This window comes from Mus musculus, chromosome 1, assembly GCF_000001635.26.
Source record: "Mus musculus strain C57BL/6J chromosome 1, GRCm38.p6 C57BL/6J".
In the NCBI taxonomy this organism is placed as follows: domain Eukaryota; kingdom Metazoa; phylum Chordata; class Mammalia; order Rodentia; family Muridae; genus Mus; species Mus musculus.
Window position 1 is genome coordinate 64999011 of NC_000067.6, and position 13951 is coordinate 65012961.

At 43.5% G+C, this 13951-nt stretch overlaps 1 non-coding gene across 1 annotated transcript; it reads right to left on the reverse strand.

Moving 5' to 3' along the window:
• Nucleotides 1-2294: 2294 nt before the first annotated feature.
• Nucleotides 2295-2452, reverse strand: Gm24788. The gene has a single exon (XR_003949306.1). It is a non-coding gene; the product is annotated as a U1 spliceosomal RNA (small nuclear RNA).
• Nucleotides 2453-13951: the final 11499 nt, after the last annotated feature.

The following is a 13951-nucleotide window of genomic DNA, read 5'->3' on the forward strand; positions in this document are numbered from 1 at the left end:
TAGCTGGGACTAGCGCTGAGCTCTTACTTGGCCTTTTACTGCTTCTGTGCCTTTGGGAAACATTTCTTCTATCTAATTTTCATCTGTTAAATACAATTATTCCACAGAGTCCTGTAGTGGAGGGAAAAATCATTTTCCTTTACTCTTACTGAGTTCTTGGTCCAACTGGTGAATTTTTAGCTAGGGGACATTGTAACGAAAGACCACGGCACACAAGAAGACTGGAACCTTCATGAAGGAATACACAACAGAGGTAGCAGTTAAGCTAGAAGGTTTGAATAAGGAGTGGACAGATGAAAGACGAAGAAAAAACATGAGGTCATGGTAACAGAATGGGGACATTTAGCTGGGCCTGCCTGGCAGATTCTTCTCTGTGACCTTCACTCTAGATAAGGATGCCCCTTTCCCCAGATATGCAGAGGGAGGTCCTGTGACCTCTTTAAAGGAAGGTCAGAACATCTTTGGTAGCAAGAAGGGTGGCCAGAGGTTAGGGCGGCCCCCCTGCTTCTGCTAGTTCTTCAAAATGTTCCTACAGCTTCAAATAGTCCATGTGCCAAGGCGCTGCTTTGGCGTAGCCTTCCCTGAGCCTCTCTTCTTGGAATAGTAAGGTTGAGACTGAGGAAACCCTTCTCAAGTTGTGCTCCTGTGACCTACTAATATAAAGTGATATTATTATGTCAACAAAGCATAATACTGATAAGTTAAAGGTTGGTTGGACCCAGGGTTTAAAGATGTCCTTCCTGGAAGTCTTCTGACCTTTGGAGGACCTAGAGTGATTTCCTTCACTGCTGCTGCGCTGTTATGGAAAACTTGGATTTTCTGGGTTTCTAGCTCTAGGGCTTATGCATGAAAGGGAAGGCAGGAAAGAAAGGAAATGAAGAAGAGGAGCACGGGGCTATTTTTTTCTGCCTCTGTTATTCCCATTGGTATCTGTAGCAGTCTCCATGGCCCCAAGTCCTGGAAACACACTCCCCACACCATGGTCCAGACCCCTGATCAAAGAACCTCTCCAGGGGTTCTGTTTTGACCCAGACAATCCACCTTTTAGGTTTTGGTAATACCCTCCCTCCCCATCAACACTGCAGCTCTAAGGGTGTTAACACACACGTCCTGATCATCTCTGGATCACCTGAGATATGGCTGGAACTGGCAATGTCCCTCTCAGGCATCAAAGAATTTGGTCTTCAATTTGTGAGGCTGTGTTGAAGGCTCTGGAGCCTTTAGGGGGTAGAGCTTAGTTGACAGAGCAGGTCACTAGGGGTGGACCTTTGAGGGTTGTTACTACTGCTCCTAGTTCTGTTCAGTGGTTAGTGCTTTCTGGTTCATAGTGTGAACAGCTACTGCCCGTGTTCCCACCCCCACAGACGGAACCCATTCGTCACAACTTCCCTGCAATAAAGGAGTGAAATACCCCCTGAAACTGTGAACCCAGGTCAGCCTCCCCACCCCTTAAGTTTGATTTCAGCCAGGTGTTTAGTGACTGGTGAACACGCACCCACCAATGGATTTAATGTCTCAGCAATTCAGTCACCTTTGTAATATATCTCTTGTGGAAATTTTGTCTGGTTGGAAAACCATGACTGCTTCCATTTATCCTGACTTCATATATTCTAATTTCATTTTTCTTCTAAAATATGCTTACCCTTTTATGCCCATGAGACTATTTTGTTCCCACACACATCTCTTCCTTTTCTCTCAACTATAGGGGAAACAGCATGGGTCTGTGGTCAGGCTGGCTGCAAACCGGGGTTCTGTTACTTAAGGACTGAGTTATGGTAACTTACTAGCTTATAGTAGGTGTTCAATAAATATCTGTTAAAGTAATGATCGTTACGAGGCCAACTGAGGATACCTGGAAAGTTCTGCATTATATGAATGCAAAGCACGGGACACCCAAAGTTGCTTTAAACAAAGAGTCCTTTCACATACCATGCTTTCTAAAATAGTGTGTGCAGAGGCTCTGGACTTGAATGTGTGCTCTTTGCTCAACCATTGGCTTCCCAGCACAGCCAGTGGCTGGTGTTTTCTTCACTTCTAAAGCACTGTACACTGACACTGCTATGAAGCTACTATCAGCATGTACTATAATTATTCTGCTCACTGCTATTTTGCCTTCTCTACATCCCACATAGAAGACTCTCAAGAAACAGCAAATATGCTCTTCGACAAGAATGTCTTATGCTCCCATCTTCTTCCTCTTTAGCACGTATTTCTTTAGGGTAAACTTCAGCCGCTGCACCTTTTAAAATAGTTGTTGATCCATGGATTAAATATTTAAATAACTCCGAAGATTTCAGAGAGAAGCATGGCACAGTTCCCCACTGGTACAAATATGCAGTTAAGTTTCCCACATTTGGAGAAGGTGCAGGAGTCAGCACGGATGCAACGGATGAGTTGCACCCTGGGAAAAGCACCTTCACTGTCGTGGTATTTCCCCCTGCCAGGTGTGTGGGAATGGAACTGATTTTAAAGAGAAAATCAATTGCATCCATTTTTATTTTCAATCTGCTCTGAATCACAAGTGGTTAGTTAATCACTAGTTCTGAAAGAAAGGAGTTAAGGTAAGGATTGGTCAAAGGTTATTTGAGTGAAGTAAATAACTAGGCCTTTGTTTACTTACAGCTAATAGCATCTTCCAATGAAAACACTCACTCAGCCAAACATTGTACTTCCAGGAGTGTACGAGTCATCCCGTGTGACCATGAAGGAAAGGCGTAAGAAATGGCAGCTGGGAAATGGAACTAGGGTGTCACTCTTTCCAAGCTCCAACAGAACACTGTGCAGCCTTTGTTTGGGGCCCCATGCTGCTTTGTTCGTTTATGGTTTGGGATTGGACAACAGAGACCACCATCATGGGGTAGGGGGCCAGAGTGAGGTAGAGGATTTGTGCTGTGTTTACAAAGCTTGACAGCATCCTTCTTCTGGAGACCACAGATGATGTCAGAAGGTCTGTTTACTGGCTTAACCTTTCTGGGTTGCAACACTGCCTCTTTTCCTTGACCCTGAGGCTGGGGAGTCGGGAAGATGTAACAGAATCCTGTCGCCAGCCCCAGCCCACGGCATTGTCTCTCTTTGATTTCCTGACATGGCTCACAGCATCATAAATAAGCCTTTTTGTTGAAAATACCCTCAATTCATCTGTTTCATCTTTCACGATGATGACTTCAAAATGAGGGAGGAAGTGTTTTGGACACATGTATATCTTGCTCATAAAGGTAATTTGGTGTTGCCAGCACTCAGGAGGGAGAGCCAGGTGGATCTCTGTGAATTCAAGGCCTGCCTACTCTACAGAGCAAGTTGTAGGACAGCCAGGGCTACACAGAGTAACCTGTAAAAACCAAGGGGGGAAAAGGCAGAAAAAGGAGAGAGAGAGAGAGAGAGAGAGAGAGAGAGAGAGAGAGAAAGAAGAAGGAGGAGGAGGAGGAGGAGGAGGAGGAGGAGGAGAAGGAGAAGGAGGAGAAGGAGAAGGAGGAGATACATAATTTTGTGTTTAATTATGATGGTAGAAAATCTGAGTACGGTGGCTCATGTCTATAGTTCCAGCCCTTGAGGGGTGGAGGAAGGAAAATCAGAAGTTCAAGACCATCCTTAGCAGTACAGTAGCTCACAGTTAGTCCAAGGTACACAAGACCTCGTCTCAAACCAAAATAGTAGTAAATATACAGTGAACAAAGTCTTTCCTTGGAAGCTAGTTATGACACATCCTCAGAGTTGACAACTGCAGACAGAACAATAAAATAGCAATCACCGCCACGTTCACCAAATGCTGGTCTAGACCAGACATTGTTCCAAGCACTTTTTATATATTAACTCTTTGTCTCACAGTCCTATGACATAAGAGCTATTATTCTGTCTACTCAACAGAGGGTGGGGCAATGAAGACACAATTTAAACACCTTGTGAAAGTTCATACGGTAAGTGGAAAATTCACACACAGGCAGGCTGGTGCCTGAATCCAGACTCTTAACTTTTACACTGTCATAGGTTTCCAAGTCCCCTAAGTTGGGTGGATGCCAGCTGCTATTCTCTGTATTTTCCAAGGATATCTTCCACTTGCTGTCTTTGCATCTCAGCAGCCCACTTGAGGTCAGTTCCTGCCTGCACTTCTGCTGAGGAGCATTTTGTTGAGAGCCACGAGGGACACTGTCAATACAAGTCCATTGGAATCTTTTAGACTGAGGCCAATAGTCTTCTCTTGCCTGAACTCCCTTTGTGGAGGTACACTAGCGAATCTGACAAATTTGGTAGAAGGCAATTGGCACCAAATTGCCTATGATGGATGCATAAGAGGGCAAGAAGAAACGCTCATTCAGCGGATACAATGTGTGCCTAAGGACTGCCAAGGCTCAAACGGAAGGAATCTGTTGCATTGAGTAGCCCATGTAGCTAGAAAGAGGAATCAACTCTTAAGTGGAGTCCCTGATTTTTGTGCTTCTCCCCACGTTCATCTTCTGTCTGGGCTGTGGTTTTGTTACTTGCTAATGTGACGTTACTGCTTTACTTAAACTGGAGGCCGTAGTTCTTTGCTGTATTCAGAACAGAAGCGTGTGTACGCATCTGCTTCAAGTGATGGCTCTAGCTTTTTTGTTTAGCTTCATTTTCTCCTAACCCTTACCTTATAGCCTATGTTCCTGTGGTGGTTTGAATAGGTTTGTCTCCCCACAGACTCATGTTTGAATGTTGGGACTGTATAAAGTGGCACTGTTAGGAGGTATGGCTTTGCTGGAGTAGGTGTGGTCTTGGAGGAAGTGTGTCACTGTGGGTGGGCTGTGGGCTTGCTTTGAGGTCTCCTATGCTCAAGCTACACCCAGTGAGGAACACAGCCCCCTTCTGCTGCTTGTGGATCAAGATGTAGAATTCTTAGCTCTTTCTCCAGCACCCTGTTTACCTGGATGTTGGCATGCTTCCCACCATGACAATAATGGACTAAACCTCTGAAACTGTATGCTAGCTAAATTGTTTTTCTTTATAAGCATTGCCTTGGCCATGGTGTCTCTTCACAGCAATAAAACCCTAACTAAGACAGCTCCACTGATAATGTGGCTCCTGATGACCCCTGAGCATAACAGCATGATGCACTTTTGCTCCTTTGTTAGGATCTCATAACCTCCTTTATGTACACACCCACCCACCCACACATCCATCCATCCATCCATCCACCCATCCATCCATCCATCCATCCATCCATCCACTCTATTCATCCACCCATTAAAGCACCATTGAGCACCTTCTCTGGATTCAGCTCTGCTCCAAGTCCATGAATATACCATAAACCAAAACTATACATAACTCCTAACAGAAATTCCAATAGCACGGTCTAGTCCAAGTCTGCAGACCTGATGACCTGGGAGACTGCTGGCGTGAGTCCTGGAGTCTGAAGGCCAGAGAACCTGGAGTTTTTTGTTTTTGTTTTTTTGTTTTTTATGTCTCAGGATAGGAGATGAGTCTCCATATCGATAGGGTGTGTACTTGAGAGGGAGAAGGAGAGGGCGAACTTTCATCTATCCTACAACAGTCTCTCCAGGCATCCTGTGGCTTTGACAGTGCCTGTCCACACTGGGAAGAGCAATCTTCTGACTCTGTCCACTAACTCAGATGCCAGTCTCTTTGGGTAGTACTGAGAGATCCACTGAGAAATTGGGAAAACTTCAATTTCCCAGGAAGCCAACTGGGCTCCTCAGAGAAAGTCACTGACAATGGGTCTTTAATCAGTGATTACCCTGAAGGAGGGAGGATAGCTCCGGAGCTGAGCCAGCTCCAGGGACACTCGGCTGGAGGAGATAAGGAGGCTAGAGCCGAGCTGGTCTCTGAAATCATTCAAGGTCTCACCAAATATAATGCAACTGACATAGTAAGCAATCAAAATTGTACTAATGTCACTGCTTTGCTCCTACCAATCACGTTAGAGGTTACCTAGCCCTTCTAGAAAATTCTCATAGGTTTGCATAAAAGGGGACCAGAGAACCCTTCAGGTCATTGCCATTTTGATGAACAGTTGACCTCTGCATGCTGGCAATTTCTGCAAAATAAATGATCTTTTGCATACTATTTGAGTCTGGGGTCTTCTTTCAGCAACTCTTGGACCCTAACAGTACCCTTACAGACATACCCAGAAATGATGCTTTGTCGGCTATCTGGTACTTCAAATAATGATGATAGCCTCTTCTTGAACGGGGTCTGTTTCTGCAAGTGATGCTAACATGGGAGAGCATAAGTGGGAAGGTAGTGGCCTTCAGAAAACAGCTCCAGGTTATCTTATTGAGCCTGGTGTAGGCTTCAATTTTTCCAAAGACCTACTTTTTTTTTTAAGTTTTATTTATGTATGTATGTATGTATGTATGTATGTATGTATGTATGTATTTCAGACACACCAGAAGAGGGCATCAGATCCCATTACAGATGATTGTGAGCCACCATATGGTAGTTGGGATTTGAACTCAGGAAAAATGGAAGAGCAATCAGTGCTCTTAACCGCTGAGCCATCTCTCCAGCCCCTAAAAACCTACTTTTAATATGGGTTCTTAAATGCTTTAACTTCCCTTTTAGCCCATTGCCCACTAGAGGTAGTGGAAAAGAAAGATTATTAGGATACAGGGGAAATAGATCTGTTTAGATATTGTTCTTTGGAGCAAATCCAATCTGTGTTGTCAGGAAATCGGCAGTTCAGTTCCCAGAAGACAGCAGCAGTAGCAAACATTTCATGAATACACCAGCAGTCCAGGTCAGTAGTGTCAGGAGAGCAAACACAAATCAGCAGCGGTGGCATGACCTAGCAGGAACAGCCAGACCTCCGCCAAATCGGCCGAGTCAGCAGGAGCAATTACAACAGGAGACTTCGCTGTGCCTCTCTCAATGAAGTGAAGATCAGCTAAGACATGAAACCATTGATGTGTTGCAAAGCTAGCTATGCAAGCCAGCTTCCACCAGTGTCCATTGAGTCCTGTTTATACTCCCTTCAAACATCACGTGTCCTCCACAGGTCTTGCCTTGTTACGTGTATTGCCTTAGCATGTGGGTCTGTCTTAGCAAAATTCCATGTGAGTCTGTTTCAGCTGGTATCATTCTGCCAATCAGCCTGAGTCTGAGGAATTGGCAAGAAGCCGTTAGAACACCCCAGAGGTTTTTTGGTGCATTTCTCTCTATGGAGTCACAACAAACGGAGCTCAGCAGTTCATTGTAAGGTGAAACAATACATGATGTGCTGTTAGCAAAGAATCCTTCATCACTCATCCTTTCACGTGCTTGCTTTAGCAAGATATCCTTTCACCTGTATGCACTTCAGGAAAACACTCCTTCATGTGTTTGCCCCAGCAAAACACCATCTGACACAACTGACTCGCCAAAAAAACCCTAAGTTTCCACTTCACAGGACCTCTGGAAGAGCAGTCAGTGCACTTACCTGCTGAGCCATCTCTCCAGCCCTAGGTTTCTATTTTAAGCACTCACCTTTGTCTTTGGTTTTAATTTTACATTAAGTGATTGAAAATGCCATCAAAATTTCACTCTTGTTCAAAATGTAAACTAGAAAACTTTTGAAGTTGAAAATGTATTTTCAGCCGGGCGTGGTGTTGTGCGCCTTTAATTCCAGCACTCGGAAGGCAGAGGCAGGCAGATTTCTGAGTTCGAGGCCAGCCTGGTCTACAAAGTGAGTTCCAGGACAGCCAGGGCTATACAGAGAAACTCTATCTTGAAAAACAAAAACAAAAACAACAACAACAACAACAACAACAAAAAACAACAAAAAGAAAGAAAGAGAGAGAGAGAGAGAAAGAGAGAGAAATGTATTTTCAAGACTTTAACCGTTAAAAAAAAAATCTGGAGAGCTGGCTCAACAAGTAAAGAAAGATCCCTGCTGTCAAGACTGACGGCCAGAACTGGATCCCTGAGACCCACACGGTAGAGGAAGGGAACTGATTCCTGAAGCTGGTTCTCATGTGTGCTGCGTCCTGTTCAGGTGGGTACACATACGTAAGCACACATGAAAATAGTAAATAAAAATGTAATTTTAAAAACTGGAGCGTTGGGTCAGTGGTTAACAGCATGCATAGCTGGGCACTTGAGCCCAGTTCCCAGCTCCTCAGGTTAGGTTCCTCCCAACAGCCTGTGTCTCCAGTCTTGGCGGGATCTAATCCCTGCCCGTGGACACCTCATGTACACACACCCCTATCCAGACTCATACACACAGACATAATTAAAAATTAAAAAAAATATTATTAAAGATTTATTTATTATATATACAGAGTTCTGTCTGCATGTATGTCTGCAGGCCAAAAGAGGGCACCAGATCTCATTAAAGATGGTTGTGAGCCACTATGCGGTTGCTGGGAATTGAACTGGGGACCTCTGAAAGAGCAGTCAGTGCTCTTAAACTCGGAACCATCTTTCCAGTTCCTAAAAAATATTTTTAAAGCAATAAAAATTTTAAAAGAAAGACTTGAACAGACATGCAAGAAAATAAGAGATTCATTTAAAACAAAACAAAACAAAACAAAACTAGCACACAGTTTTAGGGAAAAGAGCTGCTGAATTTGGTGTCCTGTACATCTGTTATGACAAAAATCTCTGACATAAACCACTCAAGGGAGGGAGGCTCAGTTGAGTCCATGAACTGAGATGTTACAATCTTTTGTGGTGGGAAAAGCCGGTGGAGGAGTAGGCTGCCCACCCAGGGGCAGACAGGAAGCAGAGAGAGAACAGAGATCAACCCAAAACAATAAGAAGCCCATCCCCCACCCCAGAAACTCACCTCCTCCAGGTAGGTCCCCCTTTTATAAAGCCCCAGATAGTCTCCAATAGCATCACCTCCTGGTGGTCAACTCTCCAATAGTGAGCCATCTGGGGACCACTTTATTCCCAGATCATATCAAGCCTTCATTGTCAGTTTGGTTCCCAGGAAGAAAGTTCAATAACTTTGTTCGTATTATGATGGGAACAAAAACTGCAGAATTGAGTTCTTTAAAAAGTGAGAAAGTGGTTATTTGTAGTGCATTGACACTAAAGAAAAGTTCAATTCTGATCTATGAAATGGAGAATACTACACTGACTGGCTAATAATACAATACACAAGAAACTTCAGAAGCTGTAAGAGCCTACAAGGAGTACTTTGTTTCCAAGGTCTGTGCTACACCGTAAACATACATAGTAACTGTGACTAGCCACCCTACACTCCATTTCCTGAGACTGTGAGGCAGGAATTAGAGCCAGCTGCCTCCTTTTTAATGGGACAAGTGCCGCTGCCCTTGGCTTAACTCTCTGCAAATGCTCCCAGGCTCCCTGGTCTAGCTTGGTCCCTTCCTCCTCTTTACCAGTTCTTTGTCCATAAGGAGGCACGGTCCAAGTGTACCAAGATGGCTAGAAGCCTTCCACGGGTCCTCATTATCTGGAAGTTCTTGGCATTCGGTTCTACGTTCCTAGTGTCCCGTCTGCTTGTTGCCTCCACTCGCCCCTTTATGCTGACAGCCACATTGCCCACTGTGGACCACACTCTCCCTTGTGTTGCCATGGTGCCAGCATCAATGTCCTTCTGTTCTATTGTTATATTCTCATGCATATTTTATGAAACATCTCAAAAGTTATCTTATAGCGAAATAGAAAATCTCCCTCCCAGAATTCATACCTAATCAAGGGGAGCCCACATGTTTCCTGCCCTGTGTCTCCACAACGCTTCACAGTAACCGCAGTTAGTTGTGGTCTCACTAAATCCATCATGCATCCAACAGAACTCAAACACCAGGTCAATGCAGATGACAGAAATTTATTGTCATCAAGCCTTTACTAATCGATAAGGGCCGCAGAACAGCTGGACTATCATCTGGAAGGGATACAGCATATTTAAAGAATAAGACCACAGAGCAATGGGGGAATAGGGTGGGTTATAGCATTGCCTGGTTGTATTTTGACATGAGGGGCTGAGCGAGGGAGTTTCCATTAATCAGGATGGAAGTTGGTCCCTGGGACTGGGAATATGAACTTGTTTGACCCTGCCAGCAAGGTGGAGACATTGTCCTTGAGATGTCTGGACGCAGACAACTGTTTCCTTATAACAGAAGCTGTGCAGCCTATTGGGGAGTCCCCAGCTGCCCTAGGGCCTGAGAGCTTAAGTTCAGTTTGTCCGTTAAATGGAGTCTGAAAACAAAATGGTAGTACTGAGGATAAGTCTCTCTTGCTTGTTCTCAACACATTTGATATCAGTTATGGATCAGACTCCCTGGCTAGACTCTGAGGAAAGGCCCCACGTAGCTCTTCTTGACATTTCCAGAGCCCTGATGTGATGCGATACAAACTCACATGGTGTTTTGCTGAGGTAAGACCTGTGGGAGGACATGTGATGTTTGCAGAGAGTATCAACAGGATTCACCAGACAGTAACAGCGGGCTCGCAGTTAGCCTTGTAACACTTTGTTGGTCTCACGTCTTTGCTGACTTTCACTTCTTTGAGAGAAGCATGGCAGGGAACGTCTTCTGGTGTCCCAGCTGGTCCTGGTCACTCCCACTGACATGTGCTGATTTGGTAGAGAGAGGCCTGGCTGTTTCTGCTAGGCGATGCCACTGCCGCTGATTCATGTTTGGCATCCTGATACTACCAAACTGGAATGCTGGTTCCCTGATCACAGAGATTGGAATGGCCCCAAAGAACAACTTCTAAACAGGTCCACACACCCTTATTCTATTTACCATCCTTTCTCTCCTACGTTTGGATGGTGGACTAGAAGCGGGGGTTGAAGCGTTTGAGAACCCTTATTAAAAGTAGGTTTTTGAGAAATCTGAGCGTGCAGAACCCAATAACACAAAAGGCACAAGTAATATCACTACCCAATCAAAGACTGGTTAAAAAGCTCTCATATATAAATGTAACTTATTCTGCGGTCCCGCTGTCACATTAACCTGGGCACTTCCCCAGACATGAGGAATTTGTTCCATTGTTCCTGCCCACAAAACTGGGGCATCTAGCTCTCTGATTGGAGGCATTATTGTTAACTATTTTTATAATATATCTTTACTATGGTTCATTTAAATGTGATGGAAATATGTGTCCTCCCAACCCAGGCCTCAGCTTTCCTTGATCTATATTCATTTCCCAGGTATACCAATTGCCAAAACAGGTGCTGACCCCCCACATGGTGGGCTGTATTAATCAGGATGTTAATCTCTATGCAGCAGAGCTGTGACATTTACAAAACAGTCACTGATTTTTTTCTCACGTAAACTCCAAATTACCAAGACATATCTGGAAAGTTTAGACATCTCCAGACCGTGCCCTGTGAGAAGCGGAGTGAGCATGAATCATAAGGTCACCAAACTTACTTGTTTCCCTCTAGTGGGAAAGCAGCGTTGATGCTTGCCTATAGTGGGAGGTTTCTAGCGCCACCTAGTGGTTTTCTCGTGCTTCCTACAATGGTGCTGTTTCAGGGAACTGTGTTCATGTAATAAACCTTCTAAAACAAACAAAGAAACAAACGAAAAACAACAACAACAACAACAACAACAACAACAACAACAACAACAAAAGTAGCCAGGCGGTGGTGGCGCACACCTTTAATCCCAGCACTTGGGAGGCAGAGGCAGGCGGATTTCTGAGTTCGAGGCCAGCCTGGTCTACAAAGTGATTTCCAGGACAGCCAGGGCTATTCAGAGAAACCCTGTCTCCGAGACAAAAAACAAGACAAAACCAAAACCAAAACCAACCCTTCTAATGTTCTCAGACATTCTGATTTATGGGAAGGCTTTGGGTTCTTTAACCTCACAAAGGCTTGTTTGCTGTGGGCATGACAAATAGATCCAAAGGCAACTTAAACTCCCTGGTGTCAGGTATTCATGTCCACTCAGATAAGTCCCCTGAACCGAGAATGGTCACGACCAGTGAAAAAAGATTCCATTATATTTTTGTAAATTTTCTGTTATTCATTAATGTTTTGTATACGTCTGATGTAAATCATATCCTATTAAAGACAAGACTACTAGATTATAAAATGTATTGTATGAAAGTATATATTACTTTATGTACATTTTTATTTCAGTATGCAATTTTCCTTACTACAGCGGTAGAAAGCATGTTCTTCCACTTGTTCAAATCTTAGTATTTGTCTTCAATATCTTATTATTTTCTCTGTAGTCAATGTTAAATTTACTCATAGGTATTTTGAGTTAGTATCAAAATGAAAGTTTTGATAATATTCCAACTGTAGGTGCTTTGCCTCAAAGTCTGTGTGTTTGTGTTGTATCTAAGTTAGCTACAAAGATCTCTGATGCATTCTAAGATTTTTTTTTTTTTTTTTACTCAGATCTCTTGAGTACAAGTAAAATGTAAAAATATACAAAGTCCAATCTTTTGGGTAAAATGACTGAATATCATTCATAAAGTCTACAAATACCATGACTGGAAAAATTTGGCAGGTAGTAGGGATACAAGGGAGCCTGTTTTGAAAAATACCAAGTTCCAGGTGTCCCTTACATAGAAGCAAGGCTGTGGAGTATTATCTGGGAAAGCTGTGCTATGGATACTGACTTAGGGTTTCTCAGTCCATAGATGGTGCTTAAACCCATGAATACATCTGCGGTCATCAGGAGAGATAGTAAATTTAAAAGCTAACCCAAGATTCAAGGGCAGGTGAAAGTAATGCCTCCTCTCACTTAAGGAAGGGATTCTTCAGGTACATGGATGTGATGTGGGATGAGCAGGTTGGGTAGTTATGTGTCTCCTGAGGGTGGTGGCTTCAGAAAGCCTCTGGTACAGTGGTTCTCCACCTTCCTAGCACTGTGACCCTTAGATACAGTTCCTCATGGCGTAGAGATCTTCAACCACAACATTATGTCATTGCTAATTCACTACTGTTGATTTGCTATGAATCTTAATGTAAATATGATAGACAGCATATCTGGTATGTGACCTCAAAGGGCTGAGAACCAATGCTCTGGGACATGACAAAACTTGCCAAAAGAAGGGCATGATTAAAAGTACCTATGTCCACGGCTGGTGAGCTGGCTCAGTGGTCAAGAGCATTGACTGCTCTTCCAGAGGTCCTGAGTTCAAGTCCCAACAACCACATGATGGCTTATAACCATCTGTAATGAGATCCGATGCTCTCTTCTGGTGTGTCTGAAGACAGCTACAGTGTACTCATACACATAAAATAACTTAAAAAAAAAACAAGTACCCATGTCCTTAACAACCCTTGTTGTTGACTACTGCTCACGGCACTGTCTTGTGCTTTGCAAGATGAAATGAAGGTTTAGAGCCTCAAAACTCGCTGATAAACTTTATCCTCCTGAATTTATTCAAAATGATTGTGCGCTTTTGTAAACGAGACTGCAAAAGGCTAATGGCTTTTGAAAGTGTCCTGTTACATCTATTTGCTGTTTTCAAACGGTTTAAGTTTGAAGACTTTGTCTTAAATGCATTATTTACCATTTAAATAGTGCATCACGAATAATGAATTTGAGATTATTTTGTGTTTTACATGTATACTTGTGTCATTTTTGAGATATTTGAAAGAGAGCTGGCAAGGTGGCTCAGCTGGGAAAAGAGCTTGTCACACAAGCCGGACTTCAGTCCCGGGATACATGGTGGAAGGAGAGACCCCCTCCGCTGGGTTGTCCTCTCGCTGCCATTCATGTCCCCACAATCACACTCATCACACACAATAATAATGATAATCAATAAAAATATTTGAAATGATAATGCATATCAAATTCAAGTTTATTTCTAAAATTAAGCAAGTTGGATACAGCGTAAGTATTTAGCAGTTTTTCACCTGTCAGTGAATTTGGTTTTCAGCCTCTTGATTAATTCCTAGCAGTACTGGCACGAATCCCTTTATTTACGTAGACTTTAGGTTCAACCCTCAACTCTGGCTCTTGGGAGGAATGTTCTCTTTTGTCTATATGGTAAACCTATCAACATATGCATGCATCTCAAGCAGAGGACTGTTCAAGTCCCCTTTCAACTCCACACC